General features: G+C 36.3%; 1 pseudogene; it reads right to left on the reverse strand.

Annotated features, from left to right (window-relative positions):
• Positions 1-3265: 3265 nt before the first annotated feature.
• On the reverse strand, positions 3266-3503 carry LOC100955540 (annotated as a pseudogene).
• Positions 3504-7811: the final 4308 nt, after the last annotated feature.

A 7811-nucleotide genomic window follows, 5' to 3' on the forward strand; every position in this document is an offset into this window, starting at 1 on the left:
CTAAAGTGTTGTGTGAAAGAAACTTATCCACCAAAATCTCTGGAATTATGAATTAAAAAGAAGAATATAACTGGACATACACGTCTCACCACTTGTAAAAATTGACTCATGATGGATAAAAGATTTAAATCTAAGACACAAAATAATAAAAACTCTAAAAGAAGGTGTGGTAAGAACTCTTTGACAGTATTGGCCTGGGGAAAGATTTTATGAAGAAGACACATTGTCAATTATAGCAACAATAAAAATAAATGAAACCTGATCAAGCTAAAAAGCTTCTGTACAGCTTAGGACACAACAACTGAAGCAAATAGTGTTTAGAATGGAAGAAGATATTTGCATGTTATGAATCTGACAAAGCCAAAAACCAGAATCTGGGGCAGTGCCTATGGCTCAAAGGAGTAGGGCACCAGCCCCATATGCTGGAGGTGGAGGGTTCAACCCATCCCTGGCCAAAAACTGGAAAAAAAAAAAATCTGCAGAAAACTTTATCACCAAGAAAAGAGCAAATAATCCCATTAATCACTGGCAAGAAACATGAATAGAACCTTACCCCAAGATGACAAGATGAATGGCCAACAAGCATACGAAAAAACTTCTTATCATCTCTAATCATCACAGAAATGTGAATCAAAACCACCTTGAGATATCACCTAATCCCAATGAGAGTAGCCCACGTCACAAAGCCCCAAAGCTGCAGATGCTGGTATGGGTACTGAGAGAAAGGAACACTTATACACTGTTGGTGGGATTGCAAACTAATACAGCCTTTTTTGAAAAAAGTATGGAGAATCCTCAAAGAGCTAAAAGTAGAACTTACATTTGATCCCACAATCCCATTAGTAGGCATCTACCGAGAAGAAGAAAAATTATAAGAACATTTGTACTAGAATGTTTATTGCAGCTCAATTCACAGTCACCAAGATGTGGAAACAACCCAAGTGCCTGTCAACTCATGAATGGATAAATTATGGTATGTTTATACCATGGAATACTATTCAGCCATTAAGAAAGAGACCTCTACATTTTTTGTGTTTACCTGGATGGATTTGGAGAACATCACCCTAAGTAAAGTATCACAAGAATATAAAAGCAAGCATCCAGTTGAACAACTGTGTGCTCACACAAGAGAAAATTCAAGAAGGGGGAAGGGTAAGCTCTCCACCTGATGGGTACAATGTAGAAGTATATGGCACACCTCCTGGCTGAAGGGGTCAACTACAACTTGGACTTTACCTAACACATGCAAACAATGCAACCTAATCATATGCACCCTCATTAATCTGAAATTGAAAAATAAAAATATCATTTAATATAACACTTTGTGGAGTCATCTAATGCCATGGACATATGTTGATTACACCTAATTATGATTAAGAAAATATTAAACCATTCACAGCAACCTTTTGATACTGTTCTTCTATTAAGGTTTTGTGTTAATTAGATTATGCTAATGATAGTGATAGCATCATTATGTTAAGCACAATAATCTCATTTAATCTTTACAACAACTTAGTCAGAAAAAGGTATTTATCGTCCTCATCTTCATTGAATGAGGAAACGTAGGGAGACTAAGTGATTTCCCCAAGAGCAAACTGTTGGTAGGTGATTAAACTGAGATTATGTTTATTATTATAAGGATTACTAGATCTAGAAACTTGAGAGTGTACCAGCACAGTCTTATGTAGAGATTATAGAGACAGAGATTTATAAGATGTTGGTCTAGGAAATAACCAGGTATCCAGGATTTCAAACCCTTTTTGTCTTGGTGGAGACGATGAGGGAAGCTGTCTTATGATAAATAGAGTACTTTCTTGGACGTGAGAAGCCTAGAGGTTAAACTAATGGGTGAGGACAGATGTCAAACATCTTGGGAACTATTTCCAAAGGCAGGTTGAGTGTAAACCTCAATCCTAGATGAGAGAATTAGCCACTCCTTAGGTTTAGGTCAGTTTGAAGGGGAAGCAGGTCTGAATTTTTACTGTTTACAAGCACTTAATTTGTAGTTGAGCCTAGAAGCTTTTAACATCTCACATTTGAAATACTCTAATACTAATTATAACCAAACAATTTGCAGTCACATACTTTTCGTTTTCTTACACCAGACCTTTGTAGCAATCCAAGGCAATGAATGTCTAAATTATTTTTCCCTCACATCTTTCTGTGCATTTCTGAGAAGCCTTTGCAAAACACTCCTTCCTATAGAAAGTTTCTTCTGATTGTGCTAACCTATTGTGAACACCCCTTCATAACAATTTGTAAAAACTAAATCACAGTAAGCATGCCTTTATTTACGTACTTGTTTGATCCCATGTAGTAGATTTTAAGTCTGAAGGTAGAAATTAAGTATGTACGTAGTATATAACTATCTTAGTCACTTAACACTTAGAAGGCATTCAATAAATAGATTTGAATTTTCCAGAGAGTATTTATGCTTTACCAATGTGTTAAGGCAGTGATGAGGAGGGATCTTCAGCCTGAGTCTGGAAAGGCTAAAAGTTGCATTTAATTTGATTAACTTTTAAACTAAAGGATATATATCCCCAATGGCTCTAGGACATCATTGCCTCACTGTATACGTAGTCACAAGCCAGCGAAGTGTTTTTACACTTGAGAAATCAGTGCTCAACCTGTGGGTTGCAACCACTTTGTTCCATTTGTAACAACGTTGCAATTAGGAAGGTTGACAACCACTGCCCTAGTGCTTTCATTAAAACAAATGGATTACCAGCTCCATTTGTGATCAGTCCAGTGTAATATCCCTGCCGCCCCCCCCCTGCCCCCGTTGCAATTTAGGTTGCTCTTAACAGAAAAGCATGTTCTCATCAGCTACATCCATAAGTGTTGTTGTATGTATCAGTAGTTTGGTCCTTTTAATTACTGAGTGACAATCCATTGTATGAATGTACCATGATTTGTTAATCTCTTTACTAGTTGAAGGACATTTAAGTTGATTCCAGTTTTTAGTGATGATGAAAACTTCTATTAACATTCTTTTTTTTTTTTTTTAATTACAAAGCTACTTTTAATACTTTGGGGTGAGCCCCACAGGAATATAAAACACTGGGAAGGGGTAACTCCCTTACCCCCAGGAGTGGTCCAGTGGGGAGAAGCTACCTAAGGGGAAGGAAGCACAAAAGGGACCCACTACAGACTCAGGGTAAAGGGAATGCCCTTGTTCCTGGGACCCGTGAGCATTCCAGGAGGAAAGGGGAGCGTGGTGGGACAGGCAAAGGGCAAGAGAGTTGGCCATGAAGCCACAAAGCTACTTGGGTTTCTCCTCCTTCTCGTTTGCCTTTTTCTGCTTCTGCTGCATGGTCTCCCTTTTACTTGCACGTGGCAGCAGAAAGCCCATCATTTCAGTGCTTTCTCTTAACCGATTCGCTCTGCTTTTTCATGTTCTTCTGGCAGGCGAGCTCACACTGGTTACCACCAGTTATGGCAACGGCAGTGGCTCCGGCCTGCCTCCATTGTGTTCCCTCATTCTGTTCTGCTATTAACATTCTTCCAGAGGTTTTTGGGTGAATGGAAGATTTCAGTTTTATTTCTCTTGAGTACATTTCTAGGAGTAGGATTGCTGGTTGTTCAGTAAAAAATTGTCAAATAGTTTTTCAAAGTGGCTGTACCATTTTGCATTTCCACCAACACTGTATGAAAATTCCAGATGATTCACATCCTCTCTAAGAGTTTTGATGTTTTTTCTATTTTGTTTTGTTTTGACTGGATATACAATGCACTTCATTTTGGTTTTTATTGCCATTTTCTCAATTATAAACGATACTGAGTCTATTTTCATATTCTCCTTTGCCATTTCTATATATTGTTTAGTGAAGTATCTGTTCAACTCTCTGCACATTTTTTAAAAACTGGGTTGTACGATTTCTTATTGAATCTTGAGAATCCTTTATATGTTCTTAATACAAATTCTTTATCAAAAATATGATTTGTAAATATTTTCTCCTAGTCTTATTTCATTTTCTTAACAATATCTTTCAAAGAGCAGACATTTTACATTTTGATGGAAGTCCATTTATCATGTTTTTATTTTATTTATTTATTTTTTTTTTTTTGGATCATGCTTTTGGTGTCAAGTCTAAGAAATCTTTGGCTAATGTGAAGTTACAGAGACTTTCTGTCTCTAGAATAAAGGGGAGCAAATGTCTTCTGTAAAGGGCCAGATAGTGTGTTAGACTTTGAAGATCTTAGGGTCTCTGTTGTAGCATAGCCTAAAAAAAAACCATCACTGATTGATAAATGAGTAAGTGTTCATTAAACTTTATAAAAACAGGTAAAAATTTGGCTTTAGTTTGCTAACACGTGTACTAGAAAATTTAGGTACTACATTTAGTCTGTGATCTATTTTCAGTTAATTTTTTTTATATGGTGCAAGCTATCAGTCAAGGGCTTTTTGTTTTTGTGAATGTATACCAGCCACTCTAACACAACTTGTTAAAAAGCTTATTCTTTCTCTCCTAAATTGTCTTTATACTTTGTCGAAAATCAGTTTAGAATGTGTGGATTTATTTCTGGATCCTGTCTTCTTTAACTTTGTCCCTTCGTTATTGTACTGTCTTGGTTACTGTAGCTTTGTAGTAAGTTTTGAAATTAGGTAATATGATTCCTCTAACTTTATTCTTTTTTTTCCTCACAAAAATGTTTTAGCTTTTCTTGTTCTTTTGCCCTTCCATATAAATTTTGGAATCAGCATGTTAATTAACTACAAGGACTCCTGCTGAGATTTTGACAGGAGTTGCCTTGAATCTATAGATCAATTTGACATCTTAACAATACTGAGTCTTGTAACCACAATATGCCTCTCCATTTATTTCAGTTTTTAAAAATGTTTCATCAGTTTTGTAGTTTTCAACATACAGATCTCGATCATAATTTGATTGATTTATACTTAAGTATCTCGTAGTTTTAGTGCTACTATAAATAACTTTAAAAATTTTTTAATACTCAGTTATTCACCACTGTTATATAAAAACAATTGATTTTTATGTTGACTTTGTATCCTGTAATCTTCCTAAACTCACTTACGTATTCTAGTAGATTCTTTGGTAGATTCTGAAATTTCCTGTGTGGACAATTATGTTGTCCACAAGTAGAAAGTGTTGATTTTGTCCTTTCTGATGTGTGTGCCTTTTCTTTATTGTCTGCTTCTCTCTCCCTGTAAGTCTCCTTCCCTCTGTATCTCCCTCCCTGTGTCCTTCTCCTCCTGCTTTCCTCTTTCCCCCTTTTCTTCTCTTCCCCCCTTCTCCCTTACTGCATTGGCCAGGACCTCAGGTATTATATGAACAGCAGTACTGAACACTAAGAACCTTGCTTATTATTTAACTTAAAGGGAAAGCATTTCATCTTTGACTATTAAGTTTATTAGTTGTAGAATTTTTGTAGGTGACCATTATAAAATTTAGGATGTTTCCATCACTACTCTTTACTAAAAGGATTTATCATAAATAGATGTTGAATTTTGTCAAATGCATTTTCTCCATCTGTTCAAATGAAGATATAATTTTTTTCTCTGATATACTGATAGAACCAATTTTATTAATAGATTTTTGAATGTTGATCAAATTGAGTCCAATTATTGACTTAATTTGCAAATATTTATTAAAGATCATTTACATATGTCCATGAGGGGCACATGGTCTATAGTTTTCTTGGACAAAACTTTTGGTTTTGATGTCTGAGTTTATTTAAAAATAGTTGGAAAGTGTTCCCTTTGCTGTTTTTTTTTTTAAGTGTTTGTATAGAATGCTAGAAATGTTCCTCTATGTACTGCTTTAGCTGCATTTCACAAACTGTAATTGAGAAGAAGCAGTGCAAAGATGTTGAGCAGACTGTTTTGGGAGTGTAAGGAAAACTTATCACAATAGTATGATCCAGGTGCTTATCCCTTGAGGTAGGCAGATTTCCTAAGTAAAAGTAAACAGTTCTTGCAAATTAGGCTGGAGAATCTGAAGAGAACTAGCTGACCATTGCTTAAAGGATAGACTCAGTATTTGTTCCCATTCCTAATAAGCTGTTCTGTAATAGTTTTGACAGAAATATTTTGTTGATTCAGGTTAGATTCTAAGTTTGAAAAGGCTGGAGGTTAGAGCTAACAAATGTGAGGAACCTTAAATATGAGTAGGGACCTGTAGAGAAAATCACCTGTCAGAGGTATTTAAAATGACAACTGTTAAATTTTTGTCAGTAAGGGGGTCAGGTGAGTGAAAATAATTAGTACTCAATTAGATTTAGAGCAGGAACTATGAATTGAGAAGAAAAATTGGGTACAGGTGAATCTTCCCAAGAGTAGAATATGAACGTTTTAACACAATAACTAAGAAAATGACATGAAGGCTATGTTAACCAGTTTGATGGAAGTATTTCGAATTGTGTATGCAAACGCCACACTGTACCCCAGAAGTGCATTAATGTACACAGTTACCATTCATTTGAAAAAAAAAAAAAAGAAGAAGAAAAATTAGAATTTTACCTTTTCCTACATGACAGAGAAAAGATGTTGGGAGAATGAAAATATAACAGCAAAAATATGTGAAAGTATTCTATGAAGTCTTTAGGAGATTGATAGGGGGCATCAAAGTACAGTAACAGAGATTAGCAGTAAGGTGAGAAAAAGAAAAGCAGAGCTATCAGAAAATCTTGTTTGGCTTTGTTGTGAAGAAACTGTCTACGTTGGGTCACCATCTCTTCCATGTGGGGGTCTTGGCTTAGCAGTCTTTTTTTTTTTTTTTTTTTTTTGAGACAGCGTCTCCTTATGTCACCCTTGGTAGAGTGCTGTGGCATCACAGCTCACAGCAACCTCCAACTCTTGAGCTTCAGCAATTTTCTTACCTCAGCCTCTTAAGTAGCTGGGACTACAGGTGCCCGCCACACACCCGCCTATTTTTTTGTTGTAGTTGTCATTGTTTAGCAGGCCCAGGCTGGGTTTGAACCCACCAGCCCTAGTGGATGCGGCTGGCGCCCTCATCGCTGAGCTATAGGCACAGAGCCAGAAGTCTTCATCTGAAGATCATCTGTCTCATCTTGGATTTTTAAGTCTCAAAAGCTTAGGATCTCCTGAAAAGGTCCTTTTTGTCAAGATTCAAAGATAGTTTTTCCTGATGTTAAATCACATTTTAAAATTTCTCTTATGATTTGTCATATTTTGATGGTTTAGTCTATATTTCAAAAACTAAAAAGAGCTTTATCATGATAGTTTTAAGTTAGTTTAAATTTTGGAAATATAAAACAAAATTAATTATTTCTATTCTTCCTTTTTTTATAAGATGAAGGAGCAAGTCACAGAATTCCTGTAGCCGGCTCAGCACCTATAGCTCAACCGGCTAAGGCGCCAGCCACGTACACCTAAGGTGGTGGGTTCGAATCCCCAGCCCGGACCCGCCAAAACAACAATGACAGCTGCAACCAAAAAATAGCCGGGCGTTGTGGCAGGCGCCTGTGGTCCCAACTACTTGGGAGGCTGAGGCAGGAGACTCGCTTGAGCCCAGGAGTTGGAGGTTGCTATGAGCTGTAATGCCACGGCACTCTACCCAGGGTGACAGCTTGAGGCTCTGTCTCAAAAAAAAAAAAAAAAAGAATTCCTGTAGCCATTCTCAGGTACACAAAGAACATTTGTAAAAGACACTTTGACAGTTTTATTATTTGCAAGTTGGAAAAGGCAAAATAAAGAGCTGACAGGGAGACAAAATATGGACAAAAGTAAGATGTTTCTAAATGGAAGAAATTCATACAAGTTAATAACATGGAAATAGTAGCAATAAATGATTATGTTTATAAGAAATTTAATTTTTTTTATTGTT

Source organism: Otolemur garnettii, unplaced genomic scaffold (assembly GCF_000181295.1).
Source record: "Otolemur garnettii isolate 467f Iridium unplaced genomic scaffold, OtoGar3 scaffold00028, whole genome shotgun sequence".
In the NCBI taxonomy this organism is placed as follows: Eukaryota; Metazoa; Chordata; class Mammalia; order Primates; family Galagidae; genus Otolemur; species Otolemur garnettii.